This window comes from Stenella coeruleoalba (assembly GCF_951394435.1).
Source record: "Stenella coeruleoalba genome assembly, chromosome: 12".
Lineage (NCBI taxonomy): Eukaryota > Metazoa > Chordata > Mammalia > Artiodactyla > Delphinidae > Stenella > Stenella coeruleoalba.
This window is the reverse complement of record NC_137158.1, coordinates 87,216,680-87,239,358: the sequence shown is the minus strand read 5'-3', so window position 1 is coordinate 87,239,358 and position 22,679 is coordinate 87,216,680. Positions and strand designations below refer to the sequence as shown.

The window sequence follows — 22,679 nt, the reverse complement described above, 5'->3', positions numbered from 1 at the left end:
TCCCTGGTGGCGCAGTGATTCAGAGTCCGCCTGCCGATGCAGGGGAAACGGGTTCGTGCCCCGGTCCAGGGAGATCCCACATGCTTGGGTACCGCAAAAAAAAAAAAAAAAAAAAAAAAAGGGATCTCATAATGCTGTTTGTTGATTTATAGATGTAAATATATACACATATACATGTACAGGTATCCTTCACTATATGAAATCTCATTATCTGGCTTGTTATCTGAACTCAAGAAGAGGATTTGGAAAGAAAGGGATATTGGTATACAGTACACACAGCTTTTAGGTTATACATGTTTTGTATGCCTTGGCTCAAGTGACAGTACTTCCTAGAAATATCACTAAGTAAACTGGTATACTCTAATTAATTCTTCATACTGGCTGCCTAATATTCTGTAGATGTACTATATTCTATTCATTTTCCTATCAATGGTCATTTACTTTGCTTCCAGTTATCTGAGGCTGTATACAATGCTGCAATTAATATTCTTGTCTATACATCCAATGTGCTGAAGATTTTACTTCTCCAAATAAAATTTCATTTCCAATCTCTAAACAGAATTTTCTCTCCCATTTTATCCAATGTGCCCTTCCACACACATGCAGATCAGTTAACCTGTTATTGTTATACCCTGATTACTTCCAGACTTTATTTCTTGAGTACATGCTTGCAAGGGATTCAGAGACAAGTGTTTTGGAAAACATCAGGGCTCCCCACCCTGAAGAAAGCCCCGGGCAGGTTCCCTGAACTGAAATAGTAGCCCAGGGAGGAGGGCTCCATCATCCAATGAGCACTAGGGCCCAGGGTGTCCTCACCTCAAACTCTTCCAAGCTTAGTAACATTTTAGCCTAAAGTCATCTTTCTGGCATGGTTTCATTCAAAAATATATAGCATTTCAATAAAATAGGTAAATTATATACCGAATAGCTATTTTAATGAAAACAGCAAGAGATATGAGTTGATGCCCTCTCTATTGGAGTTGAAGACTTAACCATATTTCTACAATTTATTCAGGGGTGCCCATAACTGCTAATAAATTCTATACTATAGTTTTATGAAACCGTGTTAGCTTTTGATGACCAGCTGTTCTGGTTATGTCATCGGGTTGTTCTGATTTTGAGCTGGTTTCATCTGGGTGTTTTACCTCGAGTTACCGACGTGTTCATGGTTGTGCTTCAAGGGTGCCAAAGCTCTTGACTCAGTTTGCAAATCTTCTTGACTTACTGGGGAGGCGAGAATGCAGTATATTTAGACTTTTGATATTTATAGACGAGTGTTTGACTTCTAAAGTCTTTATGGAGAGAGACTAAGAGGGAAAGAATGACTTATGATCCATCTATGGCATAGGATCTGTGCATATGTCTGGATTTTTAAACATTTATTATCTGACGTCATACAGCAGAAGCTGGTTTACAGGGTCCTGAATTTAAGACTTGACAGGTAAGAATCTCTGAAATTGTCAAGACTATTGTTATTAGCACTTATGAAAAGGCCAGTTTGGCTTAGTGCAAGTAAATTATTAGTTATATCCTGTTTAGACAACTTGGGTAATTTTATTTTTAAATTGTGAATTGCTGCTCTTGACGACAAGCTTTGTGTAACTGACAGCAGCTTATTCTCAGCTGGTTTTTACCTGTTTGTCAAAATGACTATTCACTATTCTTTCATTGAATAATTACTGTTGACTCTCCGTTCATTCAACAAATATTTATCGAATCCTACTATGTGCCAAGCACTGTAGAACCTGTAACAACGTCTTAACATATACTCTTCCAATAGATAAACTCTTCCAATAGATAAATAAATAAATTCCAATAGATATTTCTTTCATAAGTTGTAAAGAATTGCTCAAAACTAAATGTATTACCTTCTCTTCCCAATTCCTCCTCTTCACTCCCTGCCCCATCTGCTTTTTTTTCTTCTTAAAATTATTACCATCCTCCAAAATTTATGAGCTGAAAACCTCAAATCTTTCCTGATTTCTTTCCCTCACTACCTATATCCAAATAATTACCAGACCCTCTATTTTTCCGCCCTAGAAAGATCTCTCAAAAATATCCGCTATAGTAAAAATTTTTAAATCTTCCTAAAAATTAAAAAAATATATATCCCTTCTCCTCAAGTTCCATGATCCTTGCCTTAGTTTAGAACAGAATCATATCCTGCCTGGGCTTTCTTGCCAACAATCTCCTCCCTTAGAAGTCCATCTCCTCTTGGGACTTCCCTGGTGGTCCAGTGATAAAGAATCTGCTTTCCAATGCGGGGGACACGGGTTTGATCCCTGGTCGGGGAACTAAGATCCTACATGCCGCAGAGCAACTAAGCCTGCGTGGCACGACTACAGAGCCCACGTGTCCTGGAGCCTGCGTGTCACAACTAGAGAGAGAAAACCTGCACACCACAACTAGAGAGAAGCCCAAGTGCTGCAACGAAGAGACTGCGTGCCGTAACGAAAGATCCCTGTGCCACAACTAAGAACCGACACAGCCAAAAAAATAAGGAAAATAAGTAAATATTAAAAAAAAGAAGTTCATCTCCTCTCTACTGTCAAAATAGTTCCAAATTCAAATTTGATCCTGTCTTTCTCCTGGTTAAAACCAACAGTGGCTGCCCATTGGCTGTAAGATAAAGTCAGATCTCCTCTGGGTGCACGCGATGGCCTTTGTCGCCTAGCCCCGCTTTTCCAGAAACCTTCTACATCCTTCACATGCACACATACCTTCAGTGCTTTGGTGTCTCTGGAACTTTGCCCACACTTCTTCTTCGTTTGGAACCACTTCCTCCCATCCTTCCCCTCTTCCCTGCTCTACCTATAATCTTCTCATTCTTCAAGGAAGCAACCCAAACGTGGCCTCACTGGCCAAGTCTTCCCTGCCCTCTCTTGCTGGTGGTGGGCTTCTCCTTTCTGGAGCGACCACCTTCATGTCTCTGGGGCCCTTTTCACGTGTTGGTTTACACCTCTGCATCCACCACCAGATCGTGTACTTCTTCAGGGAAGGAGCGACATCTTATCCATGTTTGTAGCTTCATGGAAGCAGTGCCTGACACGTAGGAATCTTTCTGGGCCCTGAATTTGCCACCTTCTTGCATGCTTTACGTTGAGGAAGTCACTTGGTTACATGTTTTCCCCTTTAATGTAATGGAGGTATACTGCCTGTTATAGATCACATGGGGTTATATGAAACGTGATAAATGCAATAATTTGTATAAAAGTGTTGCTCAAACTGAAGTTTTTATCCAAAAGTAAGGTATTATTATTATTGCTCTTGTTGGCGTTTTATCCTATTTACAGTTTTGTTACTGAAAGTCGGGTCCAGCTGCTGGCCACTCGAAAACCAATACTTGAGAGGCAAGATTGGTGGAAAGGGAAGTTTGCTTTATTCCGGAGGCTGGCAACTGGGGCAGAGGGTGGACTCGTGTCCAAAGGCTGACTCCCCACTGACCATCAGTGGGCAAGAGCTTTTAAAGGGAAATTTCCGGGGTGTAGAGGAGGGGGGAGGGGACCCCATGCAGAAACAGCACAGTCAGCTCTGACAGTCATTTTGAAATTGTCATGCTCATCTTGATTGTATTAAGTACAGTTAGTCTTCAGTTCCAGGGTTGGTTATTTCCCATTTCTTTGAGGCCGGTTCTCAGAATTGTGGCAGTTTTTGTCGTGGCTACCGTCTGCTCATCATGTAGTTAACTTCTTCCACCTGGTGGGGGTTTCAGTGTCTATAAGACAGCTCACAGGATGGGGCTCAGAATATTATCTATAGCCCTCGAGGAGGAGCTCAAGGTCCTTGACTTTGCTTAATGACTCAACTATTATTATTTTGTGTTCTTTGACTGCTTTACTTTGCTTCTGTATTTTCTCACTTCTCTGATTAAACTTATTCTTTGACTAGAGCTTTTCTACAGACAAAAGGCGGGCGGAGGACATGGCCGGAGAAGTACCATAAGGTTCTGCTCCTTTCAATATTTTTTCATGATTTTCTTTAAAAAATTTTCTATTTTATTTTTTTATTGAAGTATAGTTTATTTACAATGTGTTAATTTCTGCTGTACAGCAAAGTGATTCAGTTATATATATATTCTTTTTTCATATTTTTTTCTATTATGGTTTATCCCAGGATATTGAATATAGTTCCCTGTGCTGTACAGTAGGACCTTGTTGTTTATCCATCATGATTTTCTAATAGCAAACTCAAGGCATGCGCCCACCTCCCTGCTTACAGGAGGGCTGCTACATTGAGGGCGTGTCAAGGTCACTCCTATTGGAATGCTTCTGATGGTACCTCACAGGAATGTCCTCACAGGAATGTTCCACAAGAAATGTGGAACTTATCCCGAATACCAGGGCAAGTGCAACAGTATTCGCTGGATCAATACCAACTCTGCCCTTCCCAGAAACAAGCAAATATGAGGTGGAAGGAGGCATTTGCCCCATCCTTCTTCCTTCCTGGTTTCCACGCACTTTCCAGCCACCATGCAATCTAATCTACAGATGAGGAAGCTTTACAAACGTCTCATTTTCTTTCATTTTGTTCCCTACACCAATCCCTACACTAATAGTCAGTTACTGGATGCCTACAAACAGCAAGGCTGTGGCTGGAATTAATTTCTTGGTGAGCAACTACCGTGTGCATGGACTTAATGCACAGGGCTTAAGGCCGTCCTCCCAACAGCCCTAAGGAGGGAGGGATTATTTCCCTGGTAGGCAAGAAATCAGGAGCTCAAAGAGGCAGTCCCTTGCGGAAGGACACAGCTCTCATGGGAGAAGTTTGGCAGCACATGGAGCTCTGTGGCTTCCCGTGCCCTCTCCCCACTGTTTAATTCCTCTTCTGTCATTGCAGCAGACAGGAGGGAAGCTTCTCAGTCACAAGGTCCAAAGCTCTCACTTTTCCAACCCCCAATACCGCTTTTGGGCGTTCGGTGTTCAGCGTCTGAGTAATTGCTTATCCCTCTTTTTTAAAAAAAAACAAAATTCAAGTGTAGTTGATTTGCAATGTCACATTAGTTTCAGGTGTACAGCACAGTGATTCAGTTATATGTGTGTATATATATATATTTTCAAATTATTTTCCCTTATAGGTTATTACAAAACATTGGCTCTGGTTCTCTGTGCTGTATAATAAGTAGGTCATTGTTGGTTAGAAAACAAAGTTATGGTTCCCAAAGGGGAAAGGGGGGTGGGATAAATTAGGATGTTGGGATTAACATATACACACATACGCATTCCTCTTTGAGGTCACAGCATCTACCATAGTCCCTAACACTTAGAAGAAGGTGCCCAACAAACGTCTGTTACTGCGAATGTGGGGGAGCCAGCAACACCGGGACCTCGAGGCCAACCCTGGGTGCCGGCACCACTAGCTTTCAAAGATGAAGACAGCTCGCCTCCTTTCCCTGCAGAGTGAGTGCCCAGCAAGAGATTTCCCCCTTGGCTCCGTCATTGTCACTCTTAAGACACTTCTTTCCTTTAGTTCTAGCAAGGCTTAAGGGCCCCTCTAGATCAAGAGTGAGGGGTTAAGCAGTCCACGGCCCTGTGCTCTGCAGTTAGATGGAGGGTGTCCGAGCACTTGCTGGCCTGACTGCTTGCTAATTCTGCAGAGGCTTCCAGAAGGTTCTGTGGCAACCACATACAAGCCCACTCTTCTCTTGGGCTCTGTTTGGTTCCTCAAACCCTATTTTAGTCTCATCCTTCAATAAATCTGCTCATAGTGTAAATAAAGATGATTCTCCTGCAGAGAACTTTGAGATCTCATTTCTGACTCAGATGAAGACCCTTGAACACGTGTCTGTGAGATACCCACAAAGGTCCAGTGCTTTTCCCCTTTTCTACCTAAGTCTGAGCCTTAATATACTTACTTTTGATATATAATGTATACGATATATATAATTATGTATTAATATTATATATAAATATTAACTATATAGCGTACCTTTTAAATATTACATATAATTTGTGTATATATATATATTACTTAAAATACAATTAATTTATATTGTTCTCCTTAATAATATGAATGAAAGAAAAGTGAGAAAATACAGACATAACTAAGAGAAGATGCAAGGCCTCTTGAATTCCACCCACAGACCAACACATAGAATAACTGTGTACGTTCTTCAGACTTTCTGCATATAGTCATTTACACATTTATATTTTTTCCAAAAATAATGTTTTATTGTGGTTACTATTTATAAACTGCCTTTAAAAAACTTACTGTCTTATAATTATCTTTCCATATCACTAACATATTTTATGTTATCATTTTAATATATACATGTGAATAATTTAACCAATCTTCTGTTGTTGGCTATTAGGCCATTTGTAACAATAATTGTTATAGCCCCATCTTTAACTGCATCCTTAATTACTTTCTTTGGCTGAATTACTGGTAGTTTAAGAGCTGGCCTAAACTTTTTGAAGGATCTTAGTATCCTTCCAATAAGTTTGTTCTATAGCTACAGTAGCTGGAGGAAAACCCAGCAACCTTTCTCCCTCCCTGAGCAGGCCCTGGTGTGCAACTGCAAAATCTGTAGAAGTGCGACCTATTTCTATTAGAAAATTAAATCCTTTTTGACGTGAAGTAGAATATCCTTATTGGGAAAACAATGATTTGCAGTAGCTCTGAGGTTTAAAGAGTTTGCACTGACCTGTGAAGTCATCTGAGGATAAGGACAGCCGAGTCTGCCTGAGGGTCCTGGAGGTTTGGCGCTAGGTGGGCTGACGTGTAAAGTCTGATCCTCCTCGGGTGGGACGCTGTGCTCTAATGATCCAGGGCTGGAAGCCTGGCTTGTTTTGTCTCTCCTGTTGTCCAGTGCAGGGACCTGCAGGGGCGGGGGAGTGTGAACACAGGTGTGTCCAATCTCACAATCAGGATTGCTCAGTTAACTGCAAACTGGGATTTTTAAACGTCAACTGAATGTTTTTGACTTTTCCATTTAAACTGGAACATTTGCGTTGGAGAAGAATTTAGACATTGATACAAACACTATGAAAGAAATCAAAATAGCAGTGCTTTCTCAGTACTAAAGGACACAAGCGCATTTAATTCTAGGTGAATGTGGTTAAAGGGTGTCTTTTGCTAGATTAGAAGGGATGGATTTAGTGCCAAGCAAGAGCTACATGACTTCTAAGCACAACTGGCTCTGTCAGAACCTCTGGTCTTGCCTTGCCCTCGAGCCTCACCTGCATGTGAAATCAAGGACCACACGTCAGCAAGTGCAGCTGATCCTTCACTCCCCTCACTCTGCCAGGCGGCGCTTCAGGTGGAAACCTCAGGCAGAATGCATCTGCGAAACTAATGTCCCGGGATCGTCTCTGCACACTGGCCAAGAAATCATATTTTTAAAACCTTTTATTTCGAGATAAATGTGGATTTTCATGCATTTGTAAAAATTAATACAGAGAGGTCCCCTATACCCCTTATCCAGTCTTTCCAGTGGTAGCAATTTGCATAACTGTGGAACAGTATCACAGCAGAAATCAACATTATATAAGCAAACCATCTTACTCAGCTTTCACAGCTTTTACTTTCACTTGTTTGCGTATTTAGTTCCATGCGATTTTAACCTATGAGTAGAATTGTTTGACCACCATCATAATCAGTGTGCACAGCAGCTCCGTCACAAGGATCTCCCCCTTTAAGAGAGACAGCTCTCTCCCTTTCTCGCTCTGACAACTGCTGATCTGTTCTCTATCTCTATAGCTTCGTCATTTCGAGAGCGTTATATAAATGGAATCTTATCCTACACAGTCTTCTGAAACTAGCTCTTTTCACTCAGCACAGTATCTGGAGACTCATCCACGTGTGTCTGTTGCTGAGTAGTGTCCGTGGCAGGGAGGGACCACAGTTTGTCTCACCCACTGGAGGACATCTGAGTTCTTTCCAGTATTTTTATTGGACATCTGAGCACAGGTTTTTGTATGAACATAAGTCTTTGTTTTGTTGGGATAAATATTCAGGAGCAACATTGCTGGGTCATATGATAAATGAATGTTTAGCTTTGAAAGAAACCGCCGAACTATTTTCTAGAGTGGCTGCACCGTTTTGCATTCCCACCAGCAATGTAACAATGATCTAGTTTCTCTGCATCCATGCCAGCATTTGGTGTTATCACTAGTTTCTAAGATCTTACCCATCTGATAGGTGTGTCATGATAGCTCGTGGTGGTTTTCATTTGCATTTCCCTCATCGTTAATGATGCTGACGATCTTTTCATGGGATTATAAACTCCATTATCAGCACACATTGCACTTTTGTGCAATGCTTCTTTCCCAGCAATATAAAAAGAAGCAGCTAGTTTGTGGCGTCATAATTAGGGTAGAAGCAGTTTTTGCTCGTGCAATTCGTGTCTGCTACCACCTCCCCAAGCCTTGAGGTAACATCCTGTTTTTTTTTTTTTCTCCTTTTTGTGGAGATTTTCCCTGTTTCAGTGGGTTCGGGTATTTTCACATTTTGCTCCCTGTGAATCGTCTCCTTTACCTGTGTAGACATGAGGGCTTGTGCATAAAGTCCGGCCCCAGAGTTTGCACTACAGGCCTCTGGGATGCTGGTTTCCTGCCTGGGGCTGTGAGGCGTGACTCGTGGGGGAGGGAGGCTGGTTCTGATGTCCTCCAGGCGAAGGCCTCCACTCTTGGCACAGAACCAGTGACTCAACCTTTTGCTACCCATTCACAAGACTGGACCCAACGTTTCCAAGGTGGAGAACACTTCTGTGGGCCGATCTACCTCCCCCTTGGCAATGCCGCGTCGGCACACTTACCTTCCTGACTGAATCAATGCGGGGCTCACGGGAGGGGTCAGAGTCGGTTCAGCTTAACCCTCACATTCTCATAAACTCTCCTGTGCTTTTTCACAAGGCCACCCGAGGGGGTTTGGCTATTCTTGAAAATTGGTGTCATTGCTTGATCAGTTGGAGAGCACGTATATTGTCCTAGTTTAAAAAAAAGAGAGAAAAATGGGTCACTCCCAATCTGCATATCTAACTATCAAAAATTGAAGACACCCTTCCTTTACTGTTTTACTTTTTAATTTTAAGACACACAAACTCAGCTGAGTAGCCCTGGCGGGACTCATGTACTCTGCCCCTCACCTGTGTTTGCACCACGTGGTTTAAGAGGGGCTGGTGACAAGGGAAGATCTGACCACTCATCAGCCATCGGGAGGCTGGATCACATTGTTCCTGCTGCTTTGGAATCAGGATGGTCCTAACAGTAGAAAGTCTGTTTCTGTGATAACACTGATTTCATCTTCCATGTGTATGTTTTTTCTGGTTGGCAATCAGGCTTTTGCCCTCACAAGAGTAGGATTAGAACATAGCATTTGCTTTCATTGTTACAAAGGTGATGTCATAGAAAATTGAGAAATGATAGTTTCATCATCTGTATCTTCGTGGGTTTATATATTCCAAGGGCAGAAAGTAAATATCAGTGATATTTTTCTGTGTAGATGATGTGACTCTCATCTCAGACAAATTGAGGGCATAAACACTCCAAGGTTTAATTCTTCTTTCTATACATGTAAATATACAAATGGAAAATAATATAGTTGTTCCAACTTCATGGCATCAAACGCTTAGCACAATTAAGCAAAATTCTCCACCATTTTGAAAGAAATTCTTTTAACAGCAACTTTTCTCACCCTGGCTCCCTCTTTCTAGCTACCCCAACTCCAACAGCCCAGTTCCCGGCACCACTGTTGCTTGTGCTGACTCCACACTGCTACTCACCACCTCAGATCCCCGTGTCCATCACTGTGTCACGCCCTCACTCGCACCCTTGACCTCCCTGCCCCCCTCCTGCCTCACTTTAGCAGGACCTTGAGTGTGTTGAAGTCCATCTCTCTGTCTCCACCCGAACAGCTGAAGGTGGCTGGAGAAAACACACACACACCCAACACACAATCACACACACACAACAGACACACAAGCACACTACACACACAACACACACTTGCACTCTACACACACCCAACACACAATCACACCACACACATAACACACACACAACACACAACATACAATCGCACAGCACATCATGCACACAACTCCTGGGGCAGAGGAGGAGCCAGCAAGGAGCCTGAGGAGACCACTGAGTTTGCAGAAAACCCAGCAGAGTGTGGTGTCCTGGGACCAAGTGAAGAAAACATCCTGCGACGGGAAGGAGGACCAAGGGCTGGTCAGCTGGCACATGCGCCGGTGGACCAGGGAGTCTGAGGACCGGGAATTCACCACCAGGGCCAGCAACACAGGGTCGGTGCTGCCTCTGACAGAGCCGGTCCATGAGGAGGTGGGCTGAGCGTCTAATGGGAGCAGAGCCCGAGAGGGAAGCGATGGGGAGAGACTCAGGCACAGACAAGTCATCAAAGGAGTTTGCGCAAGAAGAGAATAGGCGGTCCGGGGGCATGGGGATCTTACCCAGACTCCTGGCATTCAGTTATATCTGCTACCAACAATGGCCAGAATCATGTCTCTAGTCCTGACTTCTCTGTCCCAATGTCCAGACTGTCCACCTGCCCGATGTCCCCACCTGGATGTCCAGCAGAGACCTCAGACCTAAGTCCGAGCCCCTGATGCCTCCCCAGACTCCCTTACCCTTCTGCCTCTCTTATTTCAGCAATTCCGTGCTTTCTCTTGCTCAGGCCCAAACTCTTGACATTATCTTCGATTCCTTTCTTTGTCTCACATCCCACACCCGATCCCCTCAGAAAATCCTGGGGACTCAGCCTTCAGAAGCATCTGGAATCCTGCCCCTCCCTACTCACTGCTGCTTCCCGCCCCGCCCACTGCCTCTGGTACCTGACCTGCTGCCCCTAAGCCTGCCTCTCTTCTTCCACCTTGCTTCTCTACTATCTAATCTCAAGCCTGTGCCAACCTAGGTCTGTCTCAGGCCTCAGCTCCAAGCTTGCCAATCCTCCCAATCGCACTTAAAGTAGCAGCCCAAGTCCTCGGAAAGGCCAACAAGGCCGGCCTTGGCCTGGCCTGCCCCCCCCCCCCCACCCCGGAACTAACCCCCCGGCTCACTCTGCTACGGCCAACTGGTCTGCAAGCTGACCTTTGGGCACACCGAGCCCTCTCTTGTCACAGGGCCATTGCACTGGCTATTCCCTCCGCCTGGAGCATTCTTTCCCCAGGAATCCCAAGTATCGTTCCCTCGCCCCCTTCAGACCTGTGCTCAAATGTTACCTTTCTTTATGAGACTTAGGCCAACCGCACTGTTCATATTTCAGCTGAGCCGCAGCCCCCTGGTCTTCCTCACCGGCTCTTCCATCCACAGCACTGTCACCTTCTAACACAGCCAGTGAGGTTTAAATTTACTGTGTTATTCCTGTCATCTGACCTCACCCTCAGCTTCTAGAATGTAAGCTCCCTGAGGGCAGGGATCATGTGGTCTTTGTTCCCTGGTTTATCCCTATGTGCTTAGTAAATGAACCACCCCCAGGGCCAGGTAGCTCTCCCTCTGCTCTGTAAATGGACCATTTAAAGAGCAACATGCATCCGGCTTTAAGTCTGTTTTCACGCACAGCCCGTTGGCAGCTTAGACCTGCTCACCTTGGCTCTTACCTCTCAGCTGTTGGCGATGTTCCAGAATGGTAGCGAGGTGTGCAGGCAGGAGCTGGGGAAGCCTACCTGGGGACCCATGATCCCGAGAATGCGATCTCCGTCCTCGTGGAGAGATGGCTGCCCAGGCAGCACCCCTTAGCACCAACAGGCCCACACTTGCCCCCTGCCCGCGGGAGCTGGCTCCCAGTGCCTGACAGACCACGTCAGAAGGTACAGGCCTTCGCTCAAGGCCAAGGGTGGTGACAAAATGAGCCTTCGGGTTATTCTGTGAGCATATATATACGGGTTCTTTCTCCAAGCAGACTTGGATCACATAGAGGTTGGAGAAGATGCTGTGGTGTCTTGAAAATGAATTTATTTTACTAATATTGGTTGAGCACGGACTGGCACTCCCCAAATGATGGGGATGCGGTAGTGTAAGATAAAACCCCTGACCCATGGAATGGAACATTCTAGTGGGTTATGCCATGTGAAACAAGTAAGTCAACAAACACAAATAATAACCTTTTAGATAATGATAGAAAAAGGGAGGTGAGGGAGTACCCAGGGGTTATGGGCACAGAAAGAAAGGGTGGAAACATCAAAAACAGTTTTTTAATCAGTTTCAAAATATAACAAAGGCTGATCATGCCCATTGCTGACTTTGATTTTTGTCCTGGGATTTATAGTAAGCAGGTATAGGAGAGTGTGTGTGCATGTGTGTGTGTGTGTGTGTGTGTGTGTGTGTATGTGTGTGTGTGAGAGAGAGAGAGAGAGAGAGAGAGAGAGAGAGAGAGAGGGAGAGCCTACACTTAGAAGATAAGCATTCGATAGTCAATCAGTATAATTACACCAGGGTTAGAAGACCAGTGGCGTTGTTCTTAAAGAGCAGAGTCCTTGTACAATCTCCCTCCAGATCGACAGAGTGCCGTGCGCATAGAAGGCTGTCAGTAAGAATTCTGAAGGAAGGAATAGGTGCAAGAATGCATGGGGGCAGGTAGGTAGCAAAGCATTTACTGCGGAGCAGAAAGTAGATGCATGAACGTGCTTGAGCTGCTTTAGTGTAGATCAGGAAACTTTCTCTGTAAAAGGCCAGCAGTAAATATTTTAGGTTTTATGGGCCATATGGTCTCCGTTGCAACTACTCAACTCTGCCGTTGTAGGCTGAAAGCCGCCGCAGACAACTGTAACCAGTGAGTGTGGCCGCGCCCCTGAAAAACTGTTCACCGAACAGGCAGAGTGCGAGCAGCAGTGTGTTTAGATTACTGTCGTTTTCTAGGGTGATTAAAGCGTATCTAATGACGCATGATGTTAGAAGCCAGACCTATAGAGACTCAGAGACTCCAAGGCATGCGGAGAACGGGTCCAGAGAAGTATCCTTTCTACCATGAGCTTTCTGAAAGTTACCAATAGCTGGGTTTCTGCCTTGGTCAGACTTCGATTGGAGCATTAGATTTGCTTTCATCTGCACAATAAAGTGCAAGGATCAGATTGAAGAGCCACTGAGTGATCAGAGTTGTAAAAATAGGATTGTAAGGATAGCTTTGGATGGGTGACCCGGGCTAGCAAACTGCAGTCGGTGGTCAGCCAATCCAGCCAGTGGCCTGTTTCTGTCGAGCCCCCGAACGATGAATGGCTTCTACATTCTCAAAGGGTTGTAAATCGGAGGAGAAAGAGAAAGACGAGGAAGGGGTGGGGGAGGACGAGGAATAAGAGGAAGAGAACACGGAGTGAGAGACTCTTGGTGTCGCTGGAAGCCTAAACTTCCTCTTTGGCCCTTGCAGAGGAAGCTGGCCACCCTCTGACTAGAGAGTAGGAAGACCATGTTGGCAGAAGACACTAGGTCTGTGGAAGGACCAAGCACCGTCTGTTAACAGGAAATGCCAAGGGGTACCTGGGTGGGCAGGGCTCTGAGCAGCTTCACCCCTATCGGAGCACGTGCCCCGAGATGCCCGCACTCCCCATGCCCGGGTATAGCATCCAGTGCGGCTGCCCGGCTGCCCTGCCCGAGGGATGGTGCGTGTTCACATGCTGGGTGGACAGACGTCACTGTTGGAAAGGGAACGGGCACAGGGACAAAACTCTGGCTCTGATTTCCTCTCTAAAGAACTTGGTCAATCAGAGATGGCAGGCGTCAGATCTCTGTGCTTCCTGACAGAGCATAAGGAAGAGAAAGTTTTCAGCGTTAAGATGGGCTTCTAGGGAGGGAACTCCCTTATTCCCATGTTTATTCAAGAATAGAGTCAGGTTTTTAAACCTTGACAACTTGCCATGTCTGTGGCTACAAAGCACTTCCCAGAAGAATGTGATTTACATTCATGCTTCTGCTGTTTGGTAGGAGCCAGAGTTTCTGTCATCTGTCATTGAAAACAGCTCTCTGTAACTTATCACAAGGTTGCAAACATGTCCCTGGAGAGAATTTGAGTCCGTGTCACTTGTATTATTCCTTCCCAGGTGCCCTCACTGCCACCCCTGAGGGAGGCTTCGCGTGGGAAAGCCTGGGAGGAGGTGTGGTCTTTGCTCAGGAGTGCTTCTGGAAACAAGAGCATAGCCAACTAGGTTTAAAAAATGTAAACTAACATGCTTTATTGTAGGTAATATATTCAAATGGAATATTTAAATCCATTTTCAAATGCAGGTAGTTTAAGTGCAAAAATCAGTTTGTCATTCAAGCAATTCTATGAGAAAAAGTTGTAAATCTCAGCTGAACTGTTGGCAAGTAAAATAGTTATTGTTTGGAAAGAAGAATTTCTGGCCTTCCTTCTGGAGTCAGGTAATGGGGTTTACAATCAGTTAAGTATCAGTGACATTAAACCTCAATTCAATAGAGATTGACTGTGGTCCGAGGTCTATTTCTGAATGAAAACAAGCCAAAGCATTCGATTCACTTGTTTTAAACCTGGAAATGCATATGGCATTTTAATTATCCATGTTTTCCAACACTATTTGTAACTTGAGAGGATACAACCCATGGGCAGGGGCAGGGCGTATGTGGGAACTCTGTACTTCCTGCTCAAGTTTTTTGTGAACTCAAATCTCTCATTTAAAAAAGTTTACTGAAGAAAAACTACATACATGTTTGATCCCACCTTCAAAGAGTTCTGTATGAGACCATCGTGGTTAAAAATTCCTACAGCTTCTAATATGCGGAATTCAAATTTACTTTATTCAGTCTTTATTTTCTTACATCACCCTGGGATTGTTGGATTACAAAGTTATTTCCTTTTTGGAGCATTAAGTGTATTAATTTCAGTGGGCTTTCTGTATTTACTGAGCACTTATTGGGGGATGGTGAGAATAAGGCCCAACCCCCAGAGGGATAGGGAGCCGGGTCCCTCACTCGGAAGCAGATGGTTGGGTGCCTCAGTGAGAAAACACAAGCTGGAAGGCACAGCGTACTAAGATACAGATCACAGACTTCAGACCATGTAGTTTCCCCTTCAGGTGGAAATTAAATGTACACATAGATTTATAACAGTGGAAGCCAAAATCTTATTCCTAAATTTGCTCTGATTCTGCCTTAGAACTAAGCGTTAGATTTCAGCATCTCCCAGGTACGGAGATTGTGCCAGGATGTGTAGCAGACACTCTTTGCAGCCATTCTCTCTCCCTACTTCTTTGCCGCTGGCAGAATCTCCCTTTGTCCCTGTTTTTACCTCCCGAGTGTCCTGGGATTGTGGCCGCCTCCTAGTCCAGGGCTGAATTGTAATTGACTTAAGACAATCATGGTAATTCAGTTACCCCTGTTAGTGGTAGTTTAGCATGGGCCATGTAACCCAGTCCTACCCTCTGTGGCAGGAGATAGTTGCTGGGAAAATGTTTTTTTCCTAGAATAAAATGAAGTTTGGGGTGGGAGCCATGACCCTCTTCTTCCCTGGGATGAGTGCAGGGATGGGAGTTACTGCTGCCATCTTGCTGCAGTGGAAGGAAATCCAAACAGATTTCAACAAAGCTTTGACTTTGAGCTGCTGAGTTAGCCAACCTCGGAACCACCCAACCCTGAGACTTATGTGAAATACTAAATTCCAACTATTTAAACTATTTTTCATGCAATCTTCTGCTCCCTGTAACTGAGAATATCTTATCAACACCAAACTTGGACAAGAGAGATGACTCTTTGAAGATCCCCATATGGTAAAGACAGAAGTGGTGGTGTCAGTTAACAGAGGACATTGTTTTAATTTATCATAACGACAGTACGGTTGGTCCACATCCCACAGAGCAAGTTAATATTTAATTTGTCTGACAACCACTCAGAAGAGACAGAATTGTTAATAATTGAAGACCAAAAGGAATCCATTTTTTGTTTTGTTTTCTTGTTTCTACAATCTTTTCACCCAGAGCCACACAGCGTCACTCTCAATATAGACGAGTTTAGTGCACATACAGATCTAACACAAAGCAGGAGAAAGAGGCAGCAGAAGGAAAGCACTGGTGTCTTGTTTTCTTTTCTCTTTGTCATTAGCTTTGGCTGTTCTGTTGTCTTGTAAGATGAAGCCAACAAGAAGGCTTGGCCTTAAATTCCAGTTTTGAATCTGAGTACTTACTGACCCAGTTATAGCAAAAAAAACATGTGGAAATCAAACTTGGAATTAGGTCATGGAGCCTCATGACGCTTGACAGATATTTTATGCTTTTGTTACTGGCAGATTTTGCAGAAACATGTTTAGATCAACAGATTGCAAAGTAGAAACTGGCATTAATTCCCACAATTGCTGACAATATATTTTTAAAGAATATTTAAAGCAGAATCATTATACATTCCCACATTAATGTTCCCATAGCAACGCCACCTTGTGCAAAAGTCATTACGCATTGATTGTTATAGTTTACATCTTAAACTGGACTGAGCATTACCTTCACACCAAAATGTCTTTTACTTGTGGACTCATACATTTTAATTCCAGGACTGTCTCAGACTTTGGATTGTTTCAGAAGTACAATAAAAAAATAGGAACTAAAAACAACGGTCATCAGCATGTCAAAGGTGCTCCGATATTTGAGCCTCGGTGTTTGAGCAGACTGAGTGATGTATTGAAGAAACAAGCTGGAGAAGCTTTGAAGTATGTGCGTGGCCATGACCTAGGCTTGTAGCGATAATCTTGGCTTTTAGGAAAGCAAAATCAGAGCACATTGGACCATGGGGTCCACTGATGCAGCATTGTCCTATCTGATTTGATGTGCAATGCCCTGGGGCCTCACCGTGCAGGAGCCTTTGAGGGCTGGCCAGGTCACTGGAAACAGGAATCGCCAAAGAGGTAGCAGTGCTCTGTCGTAGGCAGGGGAAGTGTCTTATACCTTCCTCGGTTCTGTTGTCTTGCTGCTTCTCGGCTGTAGAGAAAACATGGCCTGAAGTGTGACAAGCTGCAGCTGGGGCGGGAAGGCCTACCCTCCTTCTTTAGCCTGCTGTGATCTGTAACTCTTCACTCTAGCCTTCACATGGAATATATGGTCTATATCAGGTTTTAGGATTTCATTATATTTTCTTGTCTTATTCTCAAGTTATTTCTCATTCTATTTTATAATTTTCTTAAAATTCACTGTTTTTTTTTTTCTTCTAATCATTACAATTTGAGAGAAGTGACCCTGTCTTCTCTCTCAGCCTCAGCCTTACACTTGTCAAACCTAATGTTTGGCTGGCCTGAGAGGCTGGGCCTCATCCTCTAAGCCTGGTCCTCACACTTCTGGTTGAACATGAGCAGTTAGAGCACACATTTTCCTTTTGCAAAAGAAAGTTGGCTTTGGACGTACTCTGCAATTGTACATTTTCAACTTAGAGCTCCATGCTGATGGTTAAAAGCCCCCTTTGGGTGAATTATAAAGTGCTTAAATTATATTTGATTATTTTGGAAGAAAAATATGCAACAGGACAGTGTTTCTGTGCCTTGAAATCAGGACTGACATTCTGTTCTCTAAATTTCACTTTTTCTCTAGAAGCATCCTGACCACATCTGTCATTCAAACAAACCAGTTGTGAGACGAATTGGAAAAGAACATGGAATCCTTTTCCAAGTCTAGGTTTCTGGTCCTAAATGCACTTTGAAATACTCCCCACTCGTATAACTATCTCTTCCACACATGTGCGTGTAGGATAACTTCCTGTATGAGATTACATACTCATGGAACTATTAATAGAATGAAACCAAGATGGGTGTATCTTCCTACATGTTGGCTAATATCACTTGGTTTGAGAAAGGAGAAACTGGCCTTGGGTGGTTCACGTATCTCATCAACTTTTTCCAGAGTGGCTCCTACTGCCTGAGTTGGTGACAGTATCACTGGACATCTTCCATTTCACCCTCTCCCTTATGCCTTCGTGCAGCTGCAGCATATTCCCCCAAGATGCTGTGCCTTCATTCTGGCATCTGTTCTGCAGCTGGGAGAAATCTCCATGGGATAACATGAAGGACAACTTGCTTGTGTTGTAAACCCCTTGAAGATGAAAGATGCTTTAACAGGTCAAATCCTGGAATCATGTTTATGAAATTGTCCTCATAACTCTTCACGAAGCTGCACTTGGTACGTTGACCGTCTAAGGCTTGGAGGCAACTTTGAGATGTGGGGACACTCAGGAGGAAATGCCTGTTTGTTTTTCAAGTTAGTTTAGCTCACTGGTGACATCATAAGATCACTGTCACCTAGGCAATGGAACATGTTGCTATGGGAACCTCAAAACTGATAACACTGCTTTAAAATGTTGACAGTTGGAAAAGCCTCCTTTTTTTTCTGTGCTCACGTCAATAGAGATGCATGTATTGGGGGGAGTGTTTTGTTTAAAACATTAACATTTAAAGTTTGTTAATATAAACTATTTGGAGACAAATAATTTGTGACACTTAAAATATTTAGAATATTGAAAATTTGAGAAAAGTATTATCATCTAGCTGCATTAAAAGTAGCTCTTGTGGGCTTCCCTGGTGGCGCAGTGGTTGAGAGTCCGCCTGCCGATGCAGGGGACACGGGTTCGTGACCCGGTCCGGGAGGATCCCACATGCCGCGGAGCGGCTGGGCCCGTGAGCCGAGGCCACTGGGCCTGCGCGTCCAGAGCCTGTGCTCCGCAACGGGAGAGGCCACAGCAGTGAGAGGCCCACGTACCGCAAAAATCAAACAAACGAACAAACAAAAAAGAAGCTCTTGTGTGCTGGAACTGTCACAGGCTTGATGAAGTTAGAGTTGTTATAAGGAAGATATAAAATCTCCCTGCAAAGCTAAGAGAAACACAGACATGGTACTTCTCACTCACGTCTTAGCCTGGATTTGGGCCACCAATGAGTGATTTATGCACAGACTCCTGATGCATTTCTTTTAGATTTCACTTCCCATCTCCTGAGATTTCCAGGTTTCACAATATAGTTTATTGAATCATGACAGTCTCCTTTCAGGAAACCATGACCATACATGCCATATCTTCCCATGCATGTTTATGTAGTCACATGTACATGCATATGTGCATATCTATGTAGGAGTGCATGTATGTGTACATGCATACAGTCAATTCTCCTTGTCATGGTAGGTCTGTTCTGTCGTCACCACAAACATGGAAGCAGTGAACACTGAACCATTGCTCCCAGGGGAAATACAGGTTTAGGTTCCTGCCAGCCTCTGGTCACACATTTATGTTCACTTATAAATACAAAACCTTATTTCATGTGTGTTTTTGTTTAAAGACACCTTATTTAATATACACTGCTGTTTCGTTGACACTGAACTCATAGTCAAATGCAGTGTAACTCATGCCTGAACAGTTTATCTAACAAATGTATTTTCCCCATAAATCACTACACAGCACTTCAGCATTGGACTTGGGAGCCGTTCTAAACAGTGAAATTGCACACACACACACAAAACACAAAAATATGGAAAATGTGGCACTAAACAGACTCCAGAAGGGGTACTTATTTACAGTACGAGCTGAAACAAGAAGGCAGAGTGTGGCCTCGTTCAACCTCAGCTGGGAAAGCATGCATCAATCAGGAGACTCAAATTTCTCTCCTCTCTGCATGTGTCCACAAATGAGCAAAAGCACCACAAGTGCTGACTTGGGTAACAAATAAATTCTAGCGAGTAGGTGAATTCACTCGCAGATATGGAATCCGTGACTGATGAGGACCGACTGTGTGTGAATAGATATAACGTCTTCACACCCGCTGGAAGATCCAGTGGTGAACCATGTGGAAGCAAGGGCAGACCTCTCCCAGAGAGAAGATACTGCTCACTTCCTGTCCCCTGAGAGCTTCCTCTAAGCACCTGGAAACGATCCCCGCTCCCCCGGCCCCGGGCTCTTCAAACACTGGCTTTTACCCTCCTCACGTGGCACTGACCATGCACGTTGGTGTGATGCTTCCTCCAGGTGTGTGACCTGCCATCCCTTCTAGGCTGTGCAGATTTGGAGGGTGAGCCAGGGTCCCATGTCCCATGCAGTTCTCTGCTCCTGGTGGAGAACGTTTGCAATAGAGGAACGCTGGTGCCAGGGCACCAGAGGTGGGCGAGGCCTCATTTGAAAGGATGTTATGGGCCTGGACTCTCCTTTCCACGGTTTATTCATCTCTTTACTGGCTGCCCCGGTCACAGTGCCGATGACAGTGTCATGACTTAGTCCGGAGACTATGCCAGGTCTTGCTTGTACAAGCAGATGGGAGCTGGTCTTCAAGTCCTCATCTGTAGAACAAGATCATTTGTTTAGGGAAAGTCTATGATTCTAAAGTCCTTTTTGGGGAAAAAAACCTTAAATTATGTAATTTTGAGAAACTCAGAGTTATGTAACAAGGTCCTTGCATGCCATTTTAGGAGCCCTGTTCTTTGCGAAAGTGTTCAGGGAATAATGCAACAGGTACCTTTTATGTTTTCCATGAGTAAGTTGACTCATTTGAATAAAAAAGACGGATTTGTTGATGGCTTTTGTTGATGTTTTGGGTTTCTAGAGTTATGAGAATTTTTGAGTTGTAATAGCATCACAATTCTTAAAAATCCTTTAATAGCATCAAGATGAGATAGGCTGTTCTGTTTTGTTTTTTAGTGATTGACTGGTAGCACCACTCTGGAGCATGTGCTGCACGCAGGGCTCTCTGACGGTTACTGTAATTATACCGGTTCTAGTCCTTACAGTAGGCCTGCAAGGTGCACATCAGGATTCCCATTTTTCAGATGATGAAACCAAGGCTCTGAATAGCTAGGATGTCTTATCAGCAATTCAAACCCAAGTATCCTTATCCCAAAATCTACATTCTTTTTCTTGGGCTTTCCAAAGTGTAACACTGTAAATGCATGTTAGGTTTTATTTGCAAAATTTGGAAATTATTTTTTGCAATTTTTAACTGCAGTGTAGTTATAGGATCTTCTAGTATATGCGAATAAAGAAATTGAGGAAGTAAATTCATTTTACTAGGAACTAAAGCTTTATCTCTTTTGAAGAACCAAACTAGACTTTTTAAAAAACCCAAGATGTTATTAAAAGAAAATTTCAAATACAGTTTTAATTCTGGCAGTATTGTCTTAAGCTGGTAGACACTACGTACGTCAGTTGCTTTGTGAATCTTCCAAATAGAAAGCACTGTACTTAGCAAATTTGTCAGCAATTTATTTAGATGCCATCTGACTATCTGATGAGCAATCAAAATATTCCCATCTGTTCGTCCGGGAGAGTCTGAATGTAAACATGTCATCCCTTCAGCTCCCGGGCACTGTCTCTGACTTCCTGAGTCTTCTGCCCAAGTAGATTACCTTGTCACCAACACCCCACTCATTAAAGGTTCAGCACATCCTTGAGTAATGCCCACTCTTGGTCACCTTGGATTGGGTCTCAATCCAAGATGGGATTGTCCTATCACGTCACATCACATCACATCACATCACTCCATATCACATCACATCATATCATATCACTCCACATCACATCACACTGCATCACTTCACATCACATCACATCTTTCACTCAACATGTGTTTGTGGAGCATCTAGCCCATGCCAGACACTATTCAAGACACTGGGGACACAATAAAGAGAAAACTAGAGTAAAATCCCTGCCTGAGGCTTACATTCTAGTGGAGAAAAGAGAAAATAAACAAGTACATTTTTAAAACAGTGATCAGTACCAAGAAAAAAATAAAGCAGGGAAAGGAGCTATTAAGTGCATGTGTCTGGGGTAGTATGGGGGAGCAAGTGTTCAAAGCTGGGTCTGGCGGGAGCAAGCTGTGTGGACCCCTAGCTGAGGAATGCTGCAGCGGGGAGCAGCCAGTGAGGGGAGAGTCCTGAGAGGTGAGCTGGGGACGCCTGGAAGGCTTCTGTGAGGCTCCTGACTCTGTGGAGGTGACGCCTCCCTCAGAGCAGCAACGGCCGTGGTGGGGGGGTGTCTGGGGCACTGGGCACACCGTGAAGCCATCAGGCACCAGGACTGCAGGGGGCTCGTGTGGTGGTGAGAGGGGGCGGGTCAGGAGGACTCCGGGATTGAAGTCCTGGGCAACGAGGAGAAAGGATCTCCCATTGACAACATGGGAAGCCTGGAGGAAGTGTGTCAGGGGTGCAGGTTTGAGCACAGCTGGGCTTGCAGTGGGATGTCTGGGTCTGGGGTTCAGGGTTGAGGCTCAGGTGGAAAATTAAACATGGAGTCACCGGCACCGATGCTATTTGAAGCCAGGGGACAGGGAGGGGTCAAGACAGGAAAGGGAAGCAGTTCCAGGGTCAGGGCCCTGAGTTTACGAGCTCTGATGATAGGGGGGCAGCAGGAAGGGATTAGGACAGGGGTGGACGCAGGGGAGGAGGAATAACAGGGGAGCAGCCCATCCCGGATTTCGAGTGAGCAAAGCCCTTCAACCGCGTGTGCTGAGCTGTGCCCACTGCTGCTGGACCCTGGTGGGATGGGGACCGGGTGTCCATGGTGGACCTGGCAGTGTGGGGACGTGGGAGGGACTAGAGGGAAGAGAGGACGCCTGAGAGGCCGAGGCCCTGAGGGCACAGGAAGCCCGGCGACCAGTGAGGGAGGCCACGCACGCTGGAGGGGGGAGAGGACGGGATGGAGGAGGTCTGGAGGAGGGCAGAAGTGTGGGGCGCTGTGAGCAGTGGGAGCCCCCCTCCCCCTGGGGCTGGTGACCCACAGTGAGGCCCGTCCAGCAGCACCACACATAAGCCGTGACCACTGAGAGCAGAGCCAGGG

General features: G+C 44.6%; 1 protein-coding gene across 1 annotated transcript in view; it reads left to right on the top strand.

The window, feature by feature from the left end:
• Window positions 1-22,679, top strand: part of PDE10A (phosphodiesterase 10A) — a gene marked incomplete at its 3' end in the record, with an annotated part of 576,158 nt that overhangs the window by 42,314 nt on the left and 511,165 nt on the right. The window lies entirely within an intron of this gene.